This window comes from Lithobates pipiens, unplaced genomic scaffold (assembly GCF_037356315.1).
Source record: "Lithobates pipiens isolate NorthernLeopardFrog02 unplaced genomic scaffold, aLitPip1_a1.2 Scaffold_24, whole genome shotgun sequence".
NCBI lineage: Eukaryota > Metazoa > Chordata > Amphibia > Anura > Ranidae > Lithobates > Lithobates pipiens.
In genome coordinates this window covers 4,431,573-4,454,684 of record NW_027507786.1, presented here as the reverse complement: position 1 = coordinate 4,454,684, position 23,112 = coordinate 4,431,573, and the positions used below count along the sequence as shown (strand labels likewise).

The 23,112-nt window shown below is 46.0% G+C and overlaps 1 protein-coding gene across 1 annotated transcript in view; it reads right to left on the bottom strand.

The window, feature by feature from the left end:
- The window catches only part of PTPN5 (protein tyrosine phosphatase non-receptor type 5), a 165,146-nt gene that overhangs the window by 101,113 nt on the left and 40,921 nt on the right, over positions 1 to 23,112 (bottom strand). The window contains exon 2 of the mRNA XM_077453529.1: positions 19,119 to 19,211. The gene's annotated coding sequence lies outside the window, so the exon portion shown is untranslated. The remainder of the gene's footprint in view (positions 1 to 19,118; positions 19,212 to 23,112) is intronic.

Sequence of the window (23,112 nt, the reverse complement as noted above, 5' to 3'; positions counted from 1 at the left end):
CTGGCGTAGAAGGAACACTGCATTTCATAAAAAGAACATTATACCAACAGTAAAATATGGTGGTGGTAGTGTGATGGTCTGGGGCTGTTTTGCTGCTTCAGGACCTGGAAGACTTGTCGTGATAAAAGGAACTATGAATTCTGCTGTCTACCAAGAGATCCTGAAGGAGAATGTCCGACCATCTGTTCGTGTACTCAAGCTGAAACGAACTTGGGTTCTGCAGCAGGACAATGATCCTAAACACACCAGCAAGTCCACCACCGAATGGCTGAAGAAAAACAAAATGAAGACTTTGGAGTGGCCTAGCCAAAGTCCTGACCTGAATCCTATTGAGATGTTGTGGTATGACCTTAAAAAGGCCGTTCATGCTCGAAAACCCTCTAATGTAACTGAATTAGGACAATTCTGCAAAGATGAGTGGGCCAAAATTCCTCCAGGAAGCTGTAAAAGCCTCATTGCACGTTATCGCAAACGCTTGGTTGCAGTTGTTGCTGCTAAGGGTGGCCCAACCAGTTATTAGGTTTAGGGGGCAATCACTTTTTCACACAGGGCCATGATGGTTTGGATTTTTTTTCACCTTTAATAATAAACACCTTCATTTACAAATTGCATTTTGTGTTTACTTGTGTTGTCCTTGACTATTGTTTAAATTGGTTTGATTTTCCGAAACACTTAAGTGTGACAAACATGCAAAGGAACAGGAAATGAGGAAGGGGCAAACACTTTTTCACACCACTGTAGGTGGCACTGATGGGCATTAATAGGTGACAATTATGGGCACTGATAGGTGGCATGAATAGGTGGCACTGATGGGCACTGATAGGCAGCACAGATGAGCAGGCACTGATTGACACTAACTGGCATCACTGATGGGCACTAAGTGTTATCACTGCTGGAAACTGATTGGCATCACTGCTTGGAACTGACTGGCATCACTGCTGGGCACTTTTGGGGCTGCACTGATAATCAGGTCACTAATAATCAATCAGTGTCCTGATTATCTGTGCAGATCTCCCCTGTGAGGAAATGCTGCTGATCAGCTCTCCTCTCCACACGCTGTCAGTGTGAGGAGAGGAATGACGATAACTGGCATTTCCTTGTTTACATGTGATCAGCTGTGATTGGACACAGCTGATCACATGGATAAAGAGCCTTATTATCATCTCTTTACCAGGACCGGTGATGTGCTGTGTACCTGGGACAGAGCGCACCACTGATCACCGCCCCGCAAGCGCCCCCGCAGGCGCTCATGCACGGTAAGAGTTGGGTACATCATATGACATTCTCCCAGAATGAGAGTGCATACTAGACACTTCTTCAAAAGAAATTACCCAACTGATGTCTACATTTCATAACATTGAAAGGTTTACCTCTGCCAGCCTAATGCCGCGTACACACAATCGGATTTTCCGATGGGAAATGTTGGGTTTGAGCTTGTTGGCGGTAACTCCGACCGTGTGTACGTTCCATCAGACATTTGTTGTCGGACTTTCCACCAAAAAAAAAGTTGGCTAGCATGTTCTCAAATTTTCCGCAGAAAAATGTGTGTTGTCGGATTTTCCGAGCGTGTGTACACAAGTCCGTCGGACAAAAGTCCAAAGTACAAACACGCATGCTTGAAAGTAGAATCGGTCGGTCTTGTAAACTAGCGTTCATAATGGATAATTAACATTGGTGACACGGCAAATTATGAAATCTGGAAATGCAGCGCACAATTCTCTTCTTCTTTAATGGGATAATAATGAAGCTGCTTTGCTGGTGATACTGATGGAGTTTTTGCAAAAGAATTTTAAAAAGGCTTTTTTTTTTCTAGTGATATCAAGAATAATAAATATTATTATGTTGTTTTTTTATTTTTTTATTTGGGTAAGTTACCACAACACCATTATCCTGTAGTTTTTAAAGCGGAGGTCCACCCTAAAGTGGACCTTCCGTTCATTGGAACCCTCCCCCCCTCCGGCGCCACAATTGGCACCTTTCAGGGGGGAGGTGGGTGCAGGTACCTGAACAGTACAAGTATCTGCACTCACTTCCGGAGTAGATTCTGCAGAAGGTACGCCCCTTTCCGCAGAATCTACGCCCGTTTCGGAAGGTCCCCCGCTGCCTGCTGGGAAACACACGGATCCCAGAGACAGCGGGGACCATCCTTATTGCGCAGCGCGACTCGCGCATGCGCAGTAGGGAAGTGGGAAATGAAGCCGCAAGGCTCCACTTCCTGATTGCCATACCCAAGATGGCGGCAGCAGCACCCGAGAGACGATCGAGAGATCGGCTTCGGGTGCTGACATCACGGGCGCGCTGGGCGGGTAAGTGTCATTATTTTAAAAGTCAGAAGCTGCTGTATTTGTAGCTGCTGGCTTTTAAAAAGAAAAAAACGGCGGACTCCCGGCAGACTCCTGCTTTAAGATCAAAGATACAACTATGTTGGTGTCCCTTGTTAATTTTACATCGTATTTTTTAAAATGTAACTGCTACTCCCAAACTGTCATTTGAAGTAAAACACATAGCCAAGTATTATTCTACACAATTTTTTTATTGTGCATCAAAAAAATAAAATAAAAAATTTGACATGCTATCTGCCAATAGAAAATAACCAAAAAGTGCATTCTATGCATCCAAAAATATAGAAAATTTACCAAATCAAATCATTATTATTTAATTTATTATTCATTTTATATTTATTATTATAATGTCAAAGCAGTAACTCCAAGGCCAATAATAAATAACATGTTATCTCCTCCGATTCCGCAACATGTCTGGTTGACGAACGGCCGTTCAGAAACAAACTGAAAACCGCGAAATGGGTAAGGAGAAAGGGGAGGAAACTAATAATATAGGTATTAGGTGTCAGGGCACTAGGAATAGCTAATGCGACTATCTTGGGAACGCTAAAGGGTGTTGAGGTTTCCATCTGTTATTTACTTCCCTTTGCAAATTGTACGAATTTTTTATGTTTTGTGACCATAAGAAAGTTTTGTATAAATTAATAAAAATTATGGAATTAAAAATGCCACGATGATGCGGAATCGAGAAGAGACACAAATAAGCTGCAAGGTGAATTAAGTCTCCTGTACAAGGTTGCTGATGTGGCAAGAAAAAAAAAAAAAGAAAACCGCAAAATGAAAAGCGATAAATTAAAAATGCGAAATGAAAAGTGCGAATCAACACAAACCAAACTTCTACTAACATGAAATTAGCAGAAGGAGCCCAAAACGTGGTGCTAAAGAGCTGAAAAACCACGTAGTGCGTCTAGTTTGTCAATACGTTCGTAATTGTTGGCCAACATTTGTGCGACCGTGTGTATGCAACACAAGTTTGAGCCCACACCCTTCGGACAAAATTCCACGGTTTTGTTGTCGGAAAGTCCGATTGCGTGTACGAGGTTTTACACATAATATAAATTGATCCCCAGCTGCATCCACCAAGATGACGGGCCACACGAACCATGTTTATTCCTATATTTACTGGGGGTCTCTTATTCAACTTGACATATCATCCATCCATCCGTGTTGATGACAAAGCTAACTTTACTTTGAGCAATTGCCAAATGTGTTTCTATAGTTACATATCATACCCTAATATATACCTTTAAATTCAGAAAGAGTGTTGTAGAGTGTCATTGACTTCAATATCTACAGTAAATCTCACGTTACTACTTCATTACTCTTTCTTTACTATAGATGGTTTACAGCCTTACATTACCATATTTATTTGTACTTACCGATTGCAATATTGTTTTGTACCCTTAATATGTTGCGTAAAACTTTACACAGAAGGTTCACCTTAGAGAATTTGGGCAAAATCTGGGAAACTGCGCATAAAACTTCACTTTACAAGATCACTGGTACCATACTTCTGCCTTTCTACATTCCCTTGCTCTTAACATTTCAGACCATTGTTTGAGGTGCCTTCAACCTCCAGGGACCCGGTTATGCCCCGTACACACGATCGGAAATTCGGCCAGCAAAAGACCGATGACAGCTTTTGGTCGGAAAATGCGACGGAAATTCCGCTAGTGTGTACGGGGCATTACACATTTTTTACATTTCCCCCCAGGATTTGCTCTATATGGCATGGAAAGATCTTCTTTACACCCTCCTACAAACTCCATTCACATGACCCATTATAGGAAATCCCAAAACCTCACCACCTTAAGGCTGCCCAATCGTTTCTCCATTGTGTAGCTAGGCAGGTGCTAAGCCCAAATAAAGCAGTTTGGGCTGCTTGAAAGACACACCTCTATAAAGGAAGGGGCCACACTCCAATGACGTCACAAAAGCCTGACATGTTTAATCGTAGAGAAGCCCAGATAGGTGAAACGCGTTAAATGAACGAACCAAGGGTGGAAGGACGTGATGTGTGCTGTCCATCAATAAACTTGTCATTGTTGACCCAGCCACATACCTGTCGGCCTTCCACAACCCAATGCGTTCAAAGAAGCCAGGTTACTTTTGCACATATTAATTGCCTCTCAATGGTGGCAGACAAATGGGTTCGACCACATTTGACCTATACAAGAAGCAAAGCTTATGGAAACTTACAGATAGAATGAATAATACCCTTATTACTTATGAGTGAGTGTGGGACCCCTAGGTCTGCTTTGATACTCACATTTAAATGTACCTTGTAAGACCACTCCTGCAAGGGGACCTGGTCATCGTCCTGTTCTTTTTTTCTTCCTTCCCTTCTTTCTTTCTTCCCTTTTTCATTCACTTCTTTCTTTAACGTCTTCCTCCCCTTCTTCCCTCTTTCTCTCTTTTTCTCCCCTCCTCCACCATCTTACTGCGGGGTCAACCCCTTCCTTACCTCACCCTGCATACCCTTTACTTTTTTTTACTGTTCTTAAAGAGGAGGGCCGGTTAAAAAAAAAAAAAAATTAAAAGTCAGCAGCTGCAAACACTGTAGCTGCTGCCTTAATAAGCCGACTTACCTGGCCAGGGCGCCCGCGATGTCGGCCGCCCGAGACCGACCCGTCCCTCGGCTATCGGGTCCCGGCGCCGCCATTCTATCTAAGGGAAACAGGCAGTGGAGCCTTGCGGCTTCACTGCCCGTTTCCTACTGCGCATGCGCGAGTCGCGCATCGCTTTGTGAATGGGAACGCGCTGTGTTCTGGGACACACAGTTCCCAGAACACAGCGCGACCCATTACCCAGAAGACGCATCACGGAGGAGAGAAGAAAGAAGATCTCCGCGGAGGAGGAAGAGACAGATTAGGATGATGTGCCTAGCAACAGGCATTTCTGGTAAGTAAAAAAAAAATATTTTTTTTATTTATTTATTTTTTAAGATTTTTTTCACATTTTTAATGTATTTTTTTTTTTTCAGGGTGGCCCTCCACTTTAAGGACGATAACACCTTAATTAGCACGTTTCTTTGACTTGAATGTGGAACTTTAGCACACTAGGCCAAGGTTTCCTATCAGCTGACCACGAGGTCTACTTATAAAACATTCATTATGCAAAAGTCTCAAGTAGGGATGCACTGATACCATTTTTTTTTTACGAGTACCGATACTTTTTTTTAAAAATACTTGCCGATACCAATTACCGATACCTACCGCAACTGTGTTGTTTTCACTTCAGCTGTCAGCAATGGTACAAAGCTTTGAAAAGTTATTTACAAATGAAATAAATTGATTTTTATTTATTTTTTTCAATGTGAAATGTGTAAATATATGTTAATATATATGTGTAAAAATATTCACTAACAAAGCAAAAAAAAAAAAAAGTTTTAATTGTTTATCGTTTATAAAATAGACATGAACACACAAAGAAAAAAAAAACAGCAACATTTTTAAATGGAGAATAGGGAGTTAATTAAGGCTGATTGGAGTCAATTGAGGGTTTATAAGGGGTTAAACAAAGGAACATTTGTTCATCCCGTTGATCTGAAGATGAAGAAACAGAAAGATACAAAAAGAAACAATGTTTCTTTTTATTTTAGTTGTTTCAGGAACCGTTCTAATAGGAGCGACTCAAGTCGCTCCGACTTAGAAAAAGGTTCCTGTACTATTTTTGGGGCGACTTCAGGCGACTTGCATTGACTTCTATACAGAAGTCATTTTGCAAGTCGCCACTGAAGTCGTGTGCAGGTCGCGTCTGTGAGTCGCGCTGCAAGTCGCGTCGCCCCTGTGTGAACGGGCACTCAGGCTGATCAATGTTGTTAATAAACATTTGCCAGCTGCCTTTTTTTTTTTTTTGACAGCTTCAATTACCGGACTTCTTTAACACTTCAGCAGTCAACAGGGAAGACCCACTGACAGCTCAAAGAACCAAACCTGAAAGTATCGGTTTCAGGTATCGGTACATTTGCACGAGTACCGATACTTGTGCAAAAACTCGGTATCAGTACCGATACTAGTATCAGTGCAACCCTAGTCTCAAGCATTCATGCAACCATCAAGAATAATCCCTGTAATTTGTGTACGTTTATTTCCTATGATCGTCAGCTCCGTCTAGTGGTCATAATGTGGAATTTTCCTGATTGGGGTTTTTCAGGAAAATACCACATTATGGCCAAAAGATGGAGATGAGACAGCTTAAGACACTCTCACAGTGATTTTATTTTTGTAAATAGACCCCCATGGGTTAGCACATGTTGTACCCTTGAACATTTTAAAATAAAATAAAAACTATTTATCCTAAAAAAAAAAAAATTCCAGGTTGCAATTGTGAGACTTTAAGGTTTCTGGCTATTTACCTGGTTTAATTTATTCTGTCATATTTTGTTTGTAATATCACAGTGTAAGCAGCATTTATCCTGGCACAACCCCTGTCATTGCCATCACTTCTCAGCACACACAATGCTTTTGAGGCTTTGTGTGTTGTGTTGACACAGCGCTCTTTTTCCACCTTCCTGGGACAAGGACACTCTGTGACAATACAGTGTAGTTGATTGGATGGGGTTGGGAACAGGACACGTTGATAACTGGAAATTAGATCGAAATGCACTTCCTAAAACTAAAAGCCAATTTACTGTAGAGTTCCCCCGCGGGGACTTCAGATATTAACTGGTTCCTCCCCAAAAGTTTAGAGGCTGCCTGTCTACACTAGCCTTTCTTAACCTTTTTTTAACATGGTGGAACTTTCCAGGCTCAGGGAACCCCTGTTAGTAATTACTTTATCAAAAGTTCACAGCGCATTAGTGTGATGGTCACTTAGAAGAATGCTTCGCACATTTGTGGCCATCGAGAAGACTCTCCCCCTGATGCCGCGTACACACGATCGAATTGTCCGGCATACTTAGTCCGCCGAAACGCATTTCACCGGACAATCTGATCGTGTGTGGGCTTCAGCGCACTTTCTCAGTGTAAAGTCCGGCGGACTTAGAAAGTATTTTTGCAGTCCAATCTTTCCGCCGGACTTGGGTTTCAGCGGACAATACGTTCGTGAGTATGCTAGTCCGGCGGACTAAGAATGACGCATGCTCAGAAGCAAGTACGAGAAGGAAGCTATTGGCTACTGGCTATTGAACTTCCTTTTTCTAGTCCCGTCATACGTGCTGTACGTCATCGCGCTAGCAAACGCCGGACTTTCTGTGTGTCCGTGTGTGGCCAAGTCCGTTCGGTAGAAAGCACGCTGGACTATCCGCCAGATTGTTTGCCGGACTAAGTTTGCCGGACAATTCGATCGTGTGTACGCGGCCTTACAGATAGCCAAAAAGATCAATGTTCATATTGGTACTCATCTGAGAGACAGAAGTTGCTCATTGCTCAAGGAACCCCTAGCAACCTTGAAGGAACCCTGGTTGAGAAAGGCTGGTCTAGGGGTTGCCATTTTGTGATTTATTGCTGATAGAACTTGTAACAGGAGAGGGGTAGGGGCAAGGGATACTCCAAAACGTTTAATACAATTTACAGGATGGTCTTTTTCTTAGCATTTGAGGGTGTTGGAAAGTCTAAGGCCGCGTACACACGATCGAATTGTCCGGCAAACTTAGTCCGGCAAACAATCTGGCGGATAGTCCGGCGGGCTTTCTACCGAACGGACTTGGCCACACACGGACACACAGAAAGTCCGGCGTTTGCTAGCGCGATGACGTACAGCACGTACGACGGGACTAGAAAAAGGAAGTTCAATAGCCAGTATCCAATAGCTTCCTTCTCGTACTTGCTTCTGAGCATGCGTCATTCTTAGTTCGCCGGACTAGCATACTCACGAACGTATTATCCGCTGAAACCCAAGTCCAGCGGAAAGATACTTTCTAAGTCCGCCGGACTTTACGCTGAGGAAGTCCGCTAAAGCTCACACACGATCGGATTGTCCGGTGAAATGCGTTTCGGCGGACTACGCCAGACAATTCAATCGTGTGTACGCGGCATAAGGCAGTGGTTGTCAACTTATGAACTAAAAGGGGGCCTCAAACGCGGCCCTTGATATCACCAAAGAGCTGCGCACAATATTCAATTTATGTAACGCTTGAGAGAACTGTCAGAACCTGCAAACCTAACAGAGGAAATGGGGGTCAGAGAGTGTGCACAAGATACATGTTGGCTGGGGATATACAGCAGAAGACAATACGAAACTGGTAACATGGTAGATGAGGCTAGTAGAGATCAGTGCTATTACCCTAATGCAGTGATGGCGAACCTTGGCACCCCAGATGTTTTGGAACTACGTTTCGCATGATGCTCACCTACAATGCAGAGTGCATGAGCATCATGGGAAACGTACTTCCAAAACATCTGGGGTGCCAAGGTTCGCCATCACTGCCCTAATGAATGTTCCCACTATAGACTGCTGAGATATAAGGGCCACACATCATATACCAAAGGGCCACATGCAGCCCTCGGGCCACAGGTTGGGCATCAGAAGTCTAAGACCTCACAGCTGGATACCATAAGGCAAATCTCTTTGGCATTGGTTACCCTGAACCACGGCACAGCTATTGGTACAATGCTCGGTCTCTGTAACACAAAACAGAAGGACACTCTTCTCTAAGCTCACAGCCCAGGACCATTGTTGGACGTGCTTTCAACCTCCAGGGACCCTGTTACACATTTTTTGGACTTTGCCCAGGATCTGTTCTTTTTGGTATGGAGTAGAAGATCTCCTTGACACCCTCCATTGTGTGGACAGGCAGGTGCTAAGCCTGAAGAAGGCAGTTCCCGATCCTTGAAGGACATTCCACTATAAAAGAAGGGACCGCACTCCAAGGATGTAATAAAAGCCTGAAAAGTTTAATCATAGAGAAGCCCAGATGGGTGAAACGTGTTAAAGAGACAAACCCAGGGTGGAAGGATGGGATGTGTGCTGTCCATTAATAAACTTGTCACTCCTGACCCAGCCAGATATCTGCTGGGCCTTCCACCACCAAGCTGGTTCAAGGAAGCCAGGAAGTTACTCTTGCACATATTAATTGTCTCTCAATGGTGGCAGACACATGGGCTGGGCACTGCGGAAGACAGAGAATGGCCAGGATCTGAGACCATATGAGAGCTGTCTCAGTCCAAGCTACCTCTGGCACTTATATCCCAAAAGCACAAAGTCACCAGGAATAAATTCAGGGTCATTACTTGCAAGTCGCCAGGACAGCTGCCACCTTCCAGCCTCCTCTGGACACAACCCAGTGAGTAAGACAATCCTTCTCTAGACCACATCCCTTTAGTAAAGTCCTGCAGTCAGATCCAGATCACTTCCAGGTCCCAGGTCTGTCACCGCTGAGACCTCACAGAACAGTAACACAGTCCACGGGCTGCCTCAGGGGCTTGGAACTCTCCTTGCTGGAGAAAGACAATCCAGGGCTCCATACTATTTATCAACTTCCCAGCCACCATCTGGGCACACCTCCCCAGGGATTGGTTAGGCCCTAATCAATATTCAGGCTGGTCATTTGAATTGCCCCTCCCTAAGCTTTAGACACTTCTTCTAGAGGTAGGTGGGGGGGGGGGGGTACCCTGAACAGAAAATACCAAACAATCACTGCTCCTCCTCTTAAATGTACCTGCCATCCTAACTAGGAAGATGTTTAAAAAAATATTTTAGTTCTGAAGATTAGTGAAAACCCCCAAACATTATATATTTTCTGAAAGCAGACACCCTTCGAGAATAAAATAGTGGTAGTTCCAATTTTTTATGTCTAACAATATTGACACAATACTAGGGGGATTTTAAGTGCTTGGATGTTTTTTTACTAAACTTTTTTTTTTTTTATCACATAGGGGACAAAAAGTCCCCCATGTGATGCTTTTTTGGTAATAGGCTCTCTTTAATGAGACATCAGGGGTCTTTTTAGACCCCTGATGTCTCCGGTGTCCTCCACTGAAACGAATGCAGTGCAGATCTCACTCTATTAGCTACTACCCTATACTGGCTTGGCGACAGCAACACCAGGACCCGGAAGTGATGTTTTACATGTGGCTTCCGGCTCAGGAAGAGGAAGGGGAGATCAGCGAATGAAAATGCACTGTCACCAGTGGAGGCTGCTGCTCCATCTGTTGGGGGGGAGGAGACAGACCTGAACACAGACTCCCCCCCTGTCGCTCTAGCCCACCACCCCACACTAACCCTCCTCTCCCAGTCGCTCAAACACGCCACCACGCACAATACCCACACCCCCCATCCCTCCCACCCTGGCCTGCCAGGCCCCCCGTCAGCCCTGCACTTACCCCATGCAGGTCACGGCTGCAGCTTCCCCCTCCGTCTCCTCCATGTCTTGGCTGTCGCTACTTCTCCCAGCCAAAAAGGTCTTAGGACTCTCGGCCAATGGGTTCTCAGGACCCGCTTCCTGATTGAGGGAAGGAGAAACAGGAAGACATTAGCGAATATTAATTCGCTAATGTCACAGAACAGGGTGGGCTCAGGGCGAATTGTTCTGCGCCCTGAGCCCACCCTTTTTTTTAATCCAATTAGAGCCTCAGGCTCTAAACACGTGCTTAAAAAAAACAACCCATTGAAATCCATGCGCCTGGTGCCCTGCACTGACTGTCACTGCACTAATGTCTGGGAAGGGGGTAACACCAGGGGCGATCAAAGGGTTAACTGTGTGCCTAACAATTGTTTTATTAAACTGTGGGAGGTGCTTTTACTAGGGGAATGTCAAGGCTGGGCTCGGCCCTTCCTTCTCAGAGCTGGCCGCTCAGCTGTTGTCTAATTGTCAGCTCCTATCTCTCCACAGTTACTTAGCTGTTGATGATATCCTGCTCGTCAGTCCTGCCTACTTAAGCCATCCAGCCCAGAGGAGCTCTGCCTTCGCCTTGGTCAACATCACAAGAAACTATCTCCTGCGATCCTGTTTAAAGACTGGCTTTGCTCCATCCCTTCTGGCTCCAGATCCTGCTTGCTGTTCCACTACATTGATCCCTGACTTCTGGCTTGGCTGACTATCCGTTACGGTTACTGAACGCTGGCTATGTTTTGACTACGTTTGTGCTTTTTACTTTTATTATTAAACAAGTGTGATTTAACTGTACTTCTGTCTCGGCCTGATTTCATGGTTTCTGACAGAGAAGATTCTAGTCCCTGCTTTGCAAAGACAGAGGATCCATGCCTTCCCTCCTGTCTGATCCTGCCAGCTGGGCTCCCGCTGCGTGTGATCACAGAGGAAGTGAGCTGCGGGCGGCCTGCATGCACGCCACCTACCTGCAGAACCAGCTCACGCATAAATACGTAATGCCACGCACAAGTGGCGCCCTGTAGCTGTAAAACTGCTATAGGGTGGACCTGAACTGGTTAAAGTGGTTGTAAAGCCAGAAGGTTTTTTACCTTAATGACTTCTTAGGGTAGAAAACCTTTCAGGTTCACCCCCCCCCCCCCCAAATCCAGTGGCCTTGCTCTCTCTCCCACCTCACTGGTCTCATTGAGAGCAACAAAAGTCATTGGCTCCCACTGCTGTCCATTAAATCCAATGAGGAGAGAGCAGGGGGCGGGGCTGAGCAGCACTGTGTGTGTCAATAGATGCACACAGCCTGACTGGGGGGTTGAACCTGCAAGAGTACCCCCCCCCCCCCGCAAGTGGAACCCCAGGAGAAGAGGATCGGGGCTGCTCTGTGCAAAACCGTTACACAGAGCAGGTAAGTATAACTTTGTTTGTTATTTAAAACAATTCCTTTACAATCACTTTAACAGAGGAATCCGCTACAAGTGTACACCCCCAAATGTCATACTGCAAAGTACTACAGAAAGAATAATAAATATTGGATAAATATCGCCCTCATTTTTTCTTCTGTTGAAGTCTCACATTATTATTCTCGCTTGGGAGTAATAAAAGCTTTAAACGTGATTTTGGTAATGTGTGATTTCATGACATTAAATTACCAGTCTATAGAGGAAGGTATAATTATAACACCTCATTTTTTTGTAACATGACTTACGGCTCATTTTCACCCTGTCTGCTAATTGCAATTAAAATCCACCGAAAACGAGGAGCTCACAATCATACGAGAGAAGATTGTTGGCAAATACAGCACCGGCTTCTAGAGCTGTTAAAGAACCCCCCCCCTCTCCCCCCACACCCACACGGTACCCGGCCCTCTTTAACTACTTGCCTATGTGGGCACTTTCACCCACTTCCTGCACAGACCACATTATTAGCTTTTACTGCTGTCGGATTTTGAATGACAATTGCGCGGTCGTGCAGCACTGTTCCCATATGACATTTTTTTAATTTTTTGGAGACAGATAGAGCTTTTTTTTGGTGGTATTTAAAGTGGTTGTAAACCCTTACAACACACATTGACCTACAGGTAAGTATAGATTAAGGCTTACCTGTAGGTCCAAGAAATATCTCCTAAACATAGGTTTTTGCCATCGCTGTCTATGGCGCATGCGAGCGCGGCATCGTCAACGCCGCGCGTGCCGGCTCCCGTGCGCATGCGCGGGAGTGACGTCATCGCGGCTTCGCCGAATGACAGCGGCAGAGCTGCGAGACCAAACCGAGAAGATGGATGCGCCGGTCTACAGGGGACAGCGGTGACTTCGCTGGCTCCTGTGTCAGGTAAGTGACACATAATGGGCTGCTATGCGATGCGATGCGATGCGATGCATAGTAGTCCATTATGCTTTACCTTTGCAGGGAATGAAAGAGGAAGTAAACCCATCAGGGTTTACTTCCTCTTTAATCACCGCTGAGTTTGTAACGTTTTGCTAAACAAACAAAATAAGACCAAAAATTGGGGGGACGTTTTTTTTTCTGTTACAAAATCTTCTAAATAGGCTGCACTGATGGGCACTGATAAGGAGGCAATGATATGTGGCACTAATAGGCAGCCCTGATGGGCACTGATATGCTGCACTGATGAGGAGGCACATATATGTGGCACTGACAGGCATCACTAATGGGCACTGATAGGCATCACTGTTGGACACTGACAGACATCACTTATTGGCACTGACAGGCATCACTGATGGGCACTGACTGGCATCACTGATGGGAACTGATAGGCATCACTGATGGGCACTGATAGGCATCACTGATGAGTACTGACAGACATCACTGAAGGGCACTGATAGGCATCACTGATGGACACTGACAGACATCACTTATTGGCACTGACAGGCATCACTGATGGGAACTGACAGGCATCACTGATGGGAACTGACAGGCATCACTGATGGGCACTGATAGGCATCACTGAAGGGCACTGACAGGCATCACTGATGGGCACTGACAGGCATCACTGATGGGCACTGACAGGCATCACTGATGAGTACTGACAGACATCACTGACGGGCACTGATAGGCATCACTGATGGGCACTGACAGGCATCACTGATGGGCACTGACAGGCATCACTGATGGGCACTGACAGGCATCACTGATGGACACTGACAGACATCACTGATGGGCACTGACTGACATCAATGATGGGCACTGACTGACATCAATGATGGGCACTGATAAGCATCAATGATGGGCACTAATAGGCATCAATGATGGGCACTGATAGGCAACAATGATGGGCACTGATAGGCATCACTGATGGGCACTGACAGGCATCACTGATGGGCACTGACAGGCATCACTGATGAGTACTGACAGACATCACTGAAGGGCACTGACAGGCATCACTGATGGGCACTGACTGGCATCACTGATGGGCACTGACTGGCATCACTGATGGGCACTGACTGGCATCAATGATGGGCACTGATAGGCATCAATGATGGGCACTGATAGGCAACAATGATGGGCACTGATAGGCATCACTGATGGGAACTGTTGGGGCTGCCCTGATGATCATTGTAGACGTCCCCTGTGTGGATTTTCTGGTTATCTGCTCTCCTCTCCTCACCCGCTGTCAGCCAATAACCGGCAAATCCTGTTTACATTGTGGTCAGCTGTGATTGGACACAGCTGGTCACCTGGTAAAGAGCTTTGTTATTGGCTCTTTACCCCAATCTGTGATCAGCTGTGTCCGAAGGGCACGGCAATCACAGATCTGCGCAGATGTGCACCGCATGGGGCTCACGGGAAGCATGAGAAGCGTGATCCCGGGACGATATCCATCGATGCCCTCCCAGCAACTTGAGCTTTTTTTTTTGCCTATATCGCAAGCGGGTAAAAGTGGACCTAGCATCCCCATGTTCCGGAATCAGCGACTATAACCCTTTCAGAAACGTATTACCTCTCATAAAGATCACACTAACCCCCCCTGAAACAATGCCTTCATCTGCTTATCTCTCCTGATGGACGGCACCATCTTTATTCAGGCATCATCCAGGGGCACCATCTACTTCCAGGACTGAGATGCCAGGTCCCTGATGGCACAGTAATGCAAATTGTGATGCCTGTGCAGTTCTTGGCTGTGTTCTACAAATGTCTGACACAGATCAGCCCTTGCTGTGGACCTCTCACCTTGTGGCCTTGCTACAAAGTCGCAGTGTTGCAGTTTGATCGCTGCCATTTTGGCCACTAGAGGGAGATTATAAAGCCGGGAGTCCGCCGTTTTTTTTTTTTAAAGCCAGCAGCTACAAATACAGCAGCTGCTGACTTTTAAAATGATGACACTTACCCGCCCAGCGCGCCCGCGATGTCGGCACCCGAAGCCGATCTCTCGATCGTCTCTCGGGTGCTGCCGCCGCCATCTTGGGTATGGGAATCAGGAAGTGGAGCCTTTCGGCTTCATTTCCCAGTTCCCTACTGCGCATGCGCGAGTCGCGCTGCGCAATAAGGATGGGCCCGCTGCCTCTGGGATCTGTATGTTTCCCAGCAGACAGCGGGGGACTTTTGGAAAGGGGCGTAGATCTACGCCCCTTTCCGCAGAGAGCGTATACCGGAAGTGGGTGCAGTTACCTGGATTATCCAGGTAACTGCACCCCCCTCCCCCCTGAAAGGTGCCAATTGTGGCGCCGGAGGGGGGGAGGGTTCCAATGAGCGGAAGGTCCACTTTAGGGTGGACCTCCGCTTTAAGTGCTAAAGGGGTAAATCACCAATGCAAGTACCAATGTCCTAAGCAGTGGCGGCCCGTCCATTAGGGGGGCAGGGGCGCCGCCCTTCTAATCCATGCGCCCGGCCCCCTAAACTACATGCAGGGTGACAGACGCATAAATCGCTCTCATCTATATGGATTGGCATCACTGGATAATAATCCATATAAATGAGAGCGGTTTTTAGTCTTTTTTTGTCTGCACAATGTCTGTGTGTGTTTTTTAAACTGCTGTGATAAAATAATATTTTTTTAGATTATCTATGTTTGGTCGTTCCAGATGAGTACCATTCAATTCCACTCAATAGCCTCCCGATACACATCCACTAGAGGGAGCTGACAATCATAGTAAATAGGTATTTATTTCCTATTTCTCTGGATCAGCTCCATCTAGAGGCCATGTGGTATTTTACTGGTTCATTCTATTGTTTATGACTAACATTCGACCTGGAGAAAAACGGAGCCTAATAACATTCGGTTTTCTCCTCATTCTCACAGAATAAACGTACATGTATTTTTGAAGGGCTGTGCACATCATTATTGATCTATACACCCTAAAATAAATTTAAACATGCTTGGGACAAACATAGATCTATATTCAGACAAAAAAAAATTCCAAAAAGTAAAATAGTGGGCAGCCTTGATGGTCTTTTTCTGCCATCACTATTCTATGTTGCTGTGCCATGTTTTTCTTTGTTACCTTTTCTCAGGCAGTACATAATCCTCTTCTTTGCCCTGGAAAAGTCATCATTGGGGCTCCCTACCGCCCTGAATCCTATTTCCTATTATCTGGATCGGCGCCATCTAGTGGCCATAATGCTGTATTTCAGTGATTTATTCTATTCTTTATGTCTAACATTCGACCTGGAGGAGGGAGGAGGGAGGACATAATCCCTGAAGCCAGGGCCAGGGCCAGGATTTTTGACACCCTAGGCCAGTGATGGCGAACCTTGGCACCCCAGATGTTTTGGAACTACATTTCCCATGATGCTCAACTACACTGCAGAGTGCATGAGCATCATGGGAAATGTAGTTCCAAAACATCTGGGGTGCCAAGGTTCGCCATCACTGCCCTAGGCAAACCAAATTTTGACGCCCCCTGGCTCCACCCCTGACTCCACCCCCTTTTGCTTGCCCATGTAAACACCACCTTTTTAATGAAGTGCCCATCAAATGCAGCCTCACCAGCGCTCATCAAATGCAGCCTCACCAGTGCTCATCAAATGCAGCCTCACCAGCGTCCATCAAATGCAGCCTCACCGGCGTCCATCAAATGCAGCCTCACCAGCGTCCATCAAATGCAGCCTCACTAGTGCTCATCAAATGCAGCCTCACCAGCTCCCATCACATGCAGCCTGCCTCACCAGTGCCCATCAAATGCAGCCTGCCTCACCAGCGCCCATCAAATGCAGCCTGCCTCACCAGCGCCCATCAAATTCAGCCTCACCAACGCCCATCAAATTCAGCCCCACCAGTGCCCATCAAATGCAGCCTCACCAGTGCCCATCAAATCAGCCTCACCAGCGCCCATCAAATTCAGCCTCACCAGCGCCCATCAAATGCAGCCTCACCAGCGCCCATCCAATGCAGCCTCACCAGCGCCCATCAAATGCAGCCTTACCAGCGTCCATCAAATGCAGCCTCACCAGCGCCCATCAAATGCAGCCTCACCAGCGCCCATCAAATGCAGCCTCACCAGCGCCCATAAAATTCAGCCTCACCAGTGCCCACCAAATGCAGCCTCACCGGTGCCCATCTAATGCAGCCTCACCAGTGCCCATCAAATGCAGCCTCACCAGTGCCCATCAGATGCAGCCTGTCTCATTAGTGTCCATCAATGCAGCCTACCAGCACCCATCAATGAACGTTTGCTTGCTTACATTCTATCAGGAGTCAGGACACAGACACAGTCCTCCACCACCACTGCGCCCCTCACACTATGTGCGAACGGAGCACCAGCTGCCTGCTGATGCTGAGACTTCAGAGACTGCAGAGAGAAGAGAATAGGAAAACCAGAGGCCGGGCGCCATAGGCAGCAGGGCGACCTTGGCGGCTGCCTAGTTTGCCTAGTGGTAGCACCGGCCCTGCCTGAAGCCACACATCCATCTCATCTTGTGGTAGTATCAGAGTGGCAACCTCAGCCTGGGCTCCAACCAGGCCATGCCCCCAACGCGTTTCCCCCCCCCCCCCCCGAGCTTAGTCATGGAGAGGAGGGCTGGAGGGTAGTAGAAGGGACCCAAGGTTTTCAATCACTTGACCACTGTGACAGCCAATCACAATGGTCAAATGATTGTGAGGTCTGTCCTGCTTTCCCACCCTAGGTATAAAGACCCACATAAAGGGGTGCCATGGCTAGGGGGGAGAAAAGGCTTAAAAAGGAAAAGAATTAAAGTGAAAATACAAATAAAAATTTTGCCAGCAGCAACCAATTCATTTTAGCCTTTAGTTTTTTAATTAACGAGACAGTAATTAGAATTGCTCACCATGGACAGCAATTGTACTTTTGTTCTTTTCTCCAGTTTTAATGAATGAACCCCACAACTTATGAGGGTGTTTTCACATTATTTGTTCTCTCATTGACAATGAAGATAATAAATTATAAAAGCGTCATTTAGTTAGCAATTTCAGTTATCCTAACATTCAAGTCGTCCAACGGCCACCCATCCAAGCATGCGACTGGACAATAAAAGAGCACCAGCAGCATGGTCATCCCTGCCGCCTGTAAGCGTGTTTACAGTGTTAGACTGACAGAACTGTAAAAAGAGGAAAAGCCTGATTGGCCCACGCAAATTGGCCATGCCTTACCCAGCCTTGTTGAATAGAGATTTACAGGAAGCTAACAGACCAATTTAAGATACTTCTAAAAGCAAAAATAAGTCTTAAAGTAGGGGAAGTTTTTTTTTTTTTTTTTTTTTTTAGTTTTTAGAACTGGAAAAGAAGGGAAATCTTCCAATGGGGACACCAATTCTGATGACAACCAGGGACCCCCTCCCTTTGGAGGGATTTCCTCTCACTTTCTGCATTGGTTGCGTAGGGAAATCTCCCCTATGAGACACAGATGGTAAACAAACAAACAAAAAAAAAAAAACTTGACTTGGGTTATAACCCTCCCTTACTCTATCCAACATTAAAGCTGATTCCAGAAATTCAGCTCCTCTGTAAAACGTGGAGGCACACTATGGGTTAAGGCCATAGAGGTGCATGACATCTCCTGGGCCTATTTTTATTATTTACGTCTGACAGATTTATTACACTAACGGGAAGACGGTTATCCCTGTATTTCTGGGAGCCCAGCACTGATGCTTCAGGTCTAAGCCTTTTCAGCATTAGAGTACACGCAGGTGCAATGCCTGCCCCTTGCCTCCTCCTGCCCAATCACAGAAGCCCTTGTATTATGTGAACTAATTCGCAAAATACAAAGGCTTCTTTGAATGGGCAGCAGAGGGGAAGGGCAGGCATAGCTGCTCTGTGTGCCTCTCTCTCTCTCTTTCTCTCTTCTCTCACAGCCCTGAGGGTCAGTGTATGCTCGGGAAGAGCCATAAACCTGTCAGATGTAAATAAAATTGATAAATTCAGGAGATGCCATGCACCTCCTTGGACCTAACTCATAGTGTGCTTCCACTTTTTTTTTTTACAAAGTGGCTGAATTCCTGGAATTCAACATTAATTTAGGAAAATAAATGTCTACACCATCCCCTTTGGTCTGCTATCTAAACTTGTTAAGTTTAATTTTAAATAAAACACATTTACTTACCATGAAGAAGAAAAGAGAATCTTTATGACAACCCCATATCCAAAACGGATCTTCTTCCACAACAGTCACAGCTTCCACACCGTCCTCCCAAACCTGGAAAGAGAGGCGATGCAAATAGAGTTATGGGGGTCAGATACGTAATGATGTCATCGATCTTTCACACCCATCCTTAGTGACTACAGTTTAAAAACAAAACAACTATACCGCGCTGTCTCTTTAAATGGTTAGATAGCAGCCGGCACAGCAAAGGATCAATTGCAAAGTGAAAAGTTATAAATAAGTGCAGCGCTAATGGGACAGGCTCTGCTGATGCCATTGAGACGGGCTCTGCTGATGCCATTGAGACGGGCTCTGCTGATGCCGTTGGGACGGGCTCTGCTGATGCCGTTGGGACGGGCTCTGCTGATGCCACTGGGATGGGTTCTGCTGATGCTACTGGGACGGGCTCTGCTGATGCCACTGGGACAGGCTCTGCTGATGCCACTGGGACGGGCTCTGCTGATGCCACTGGGATAGGCTCTGCTGATGCCATTGGGACAGGCTCTGCTGATGCCATTGGGACGGGCTCTGCTGATGCCACTGGGATGGGTTCTGCTGATGCTACTGGGACGGGCTCTGCTGATGCCACTGGGACGGGCTCTGCTGATGCCACTGGGACGGGCTCTGCTGATGCCATTGGGATGGGCTCTGCTGATGCCACTGGGACGGGCTCTGCTGATGCCACTGGGATGGGCTCTGCTGATGCCATTGGGACGGGCTCTGCTGATGCCATTGGGACGGGCTCTGCTGATGCCAATGGGATGGGTTCTGCTGATGCCACTGGGACGGGCTCTGCTGATGCCATTGGGACGGGCTCTGCTGATGTCATTGGGATGGGCTCTGCTGATGCCATTGTGTCATATTTTATACCAAGCCCTTTTTTTGTTCCTTTTGTACATTCAGTTCCCTTTTTCCTTAATGGAATTACACTATGTGGCCCTTTTCCTTCTTTCCTCAAAACTACATCACACAGGAGAGATCATCCATCTGGCTCTCCGTCTCAATCCCTTTGGAGGGCTATCCTTTTGGAGTGTCATTGTGAGGGACCACTGGAGTTTATACCCCTAACCGGAGGTCGTGTGTGTTGAGGCCATTATCTCCTGGTGTGTCACACCACAAGTCTGATTGGCTCATTAGGCGTTTGCCTGTTTGAGTTCAATCTTTCCGGTAAGCCTTTTACTTATTGGTGGTGGTTCGTCTATCGGCAACTTTTCTGCACAATCCTATATTTGAAGTCACAATGATGTTTTGCCCATCCACTTGACTGTGTATATATATATATATATATATATATATATATATATATATATATATATATATATATATTAGAGATATGTCACTCTAATGCGCCATACACACGGTCGGAATTTCCGACGGAAAAAGTTTGAGAGCTGGATCTAAAATTTTCCAACAACAAAATCCGATTGGACTTTTTCCAATCGTGTGTAGAGAATTCCGACACACAAAGTGCCACGCATGCTCAGAAAAAATTTGGAGACGAAAGCTATTGGCTACTGGCCTCTACGTAGTCCCGTCGTACGTTTTGTACGTCACCTCGTTCCGAACAATCGGATTTTCCGACAACTTTGTGCGACCGTGTGTATGCAAGACAAGTTTCGGCCAAAATCCGTCAGAAAAAAATCAGACGGATTTTGTGATTGAAATGTCCGACCGTGTGTATGGGGCATAAGTATTACACTAAGTGTCATGTCCCTTTAAGATTTGTTTTCACCAATTACCCTTGTATATTGTGTACATTAAATTTTTTATGTAATCACATTTATCCCATCACGGGTTTTTCACCATCCAAGGGCTTCCCATACACTGTACACCTTGCACAAATAAGTGACTACAGTTGCCTGTATTCTTATTTTGTGCCCAACCTGGAATCTGAGCTAGTGAACCCCCGGGCACACAAACTTTTATTTGATTATATTGCGGTATTTGCCGCAAAGGATAAAAAAAAAAAAATCTCATTTGTGAGCACCAAATGCCCCGTTAAACCCAAATATTACCTTGTGAACCTGACAGCGACACCATCACTGTGCTCTATATAGCCTGTGCAGAGAGCAGAGCAGTGGGAGGAGCCTAGCAGGCTCCACCCACTACAAGTTGCCTGTAGTAAACTACAGGAGGGGGCGGAGACAAGACCAGTCCCCCTGCACAAGGAGAGAGAGCAGCAGTGAGCGGTCTTTATTACAGAGGGAAAATCTCACACTGGATTACTGCACAGATCTGGAAGAAATACACAAAGCTCACCAAGAGTCAAGAAAAATACACATGGTGAATTAATTTAGATGATATTTGCTTATCATGGAGTTCGGCTTTAAGTGCAAAGCAGTGTGTTCTCTGATTCAGTGCACCGCCCACTAACTGAACTTTCTATAGGGCCGCCCACCCACAATGCAGCTAAAAAGGATGCACGGCTGGAAGTTAGGTGACCTTAAGCTGCGTCCCTCTTCAGAAACAGACTAAAGAACTTCCTGAATCTGGTTGGCATTATGATATGAAGGGTAGAATTTAGTGAATATAAAGCCAAATTTTTAAAATGTGTTTAGCTATTCACACACTGATAGCATGGACAGAGTTGCTGGAAGCAGAATACCTATTACTTAGCACCTACACTGCCTAATAATTCATCAATACTGTCGATAGGTGCACCAACGCTTCTTATGAGCCCCAACTATAGCCAACAGAGGATGAAAATAAAAGACTACGCCCTACAAATCATTCTTCTAGCCCCTATCAATTATTTATTTAAAGGGTACCTCCACCTAGTTCATCTATGGTCTAGCAGAGTCACCATTAATACACTTTGGCAGCATAGTCTCCTGAACATGGTTAATTCTACTATGTTACTGTCCATTGCTGTACTCACGGTGATCTTGCTATTGTTTATGCTGATCCTGGTGCATAGTGTTTTTCTATTCCCACTGCTGACTATTGGCTACCCTGTATGTTGAGTTGCACTACTACTATTGCTAATCCACTTTTATGCCTTTATCGTTACTAATCATAATGTATGACAATATATTAGGACTTGCTTTGCTTATTTGTTTGGTGTCTATTTTTGGACCCATCATAATTATTGTGTACCCGTCATTGCCTTCAGTGATTTCTGTGCATTCTATGCATTACAATATTTTTTTTTTTACAATAAAAAAACCTTCTGTGTGCAGCAGCCCCCCTCAGCCCCCTAAAACTTACCTGAGCCCAATCTCGATCCAGCGATGTTGCACGCTGTCTGGGGACTCTCCCTCATTGGCTGAGACAGCAGCACGGCGCCATTTGCTCCCGCTGCTGCCAACTGCAAGTCAGTGAGCTAATAAGGAGAGAGGGGGCTGAGCTGCGGCTCCGTGTCTGAATGGATACACAGAGCAGCGGCTCAGCTCTGGTGCCCCCATAGCAAGCTGCTTGTTGTGGGGGCAGGAGGGAGTGGCCAGGCGGAGGACCGAGATGAGGAGGATCTGGGCTAAGATCTGGGCCAGGTTAGTATTAGCCCTTGTACACACGGTCGGACATTCCGACAACCAAATCCGTCGGATTTTGTCCGTCGGATTTTGTCCGAAACTGTTGCATACACACGGTCGGACAAAGTTGTCGGAAAATCCGATCGTTCAGAACGTGATGACGTTATTTTGTTACGACGGGACTACGTTCAGGCTAGTAGCCAATAGCTTTGGTGTAGGAATTTGATCTGAGCCTGCGTGGCACTTTGTCCGATTGGAATTCTCTACACATGATCGGACAAGGTCCGATCGGATCATGTTGTCGGAAAATTTTACCGACAAGTTGGAAAGCTTGGTCCGTTGGATACTCCGACAGAAACAGTCCGATGGAGACCACACACAGTCGGAATATCCGACAAAACGGTCCGATCGGACACATTCCGTCGGAATCTCTGACCGTGTGTACAAGGGCTAACATTGTTATTTTTAAACCCAAAAAAATAAAA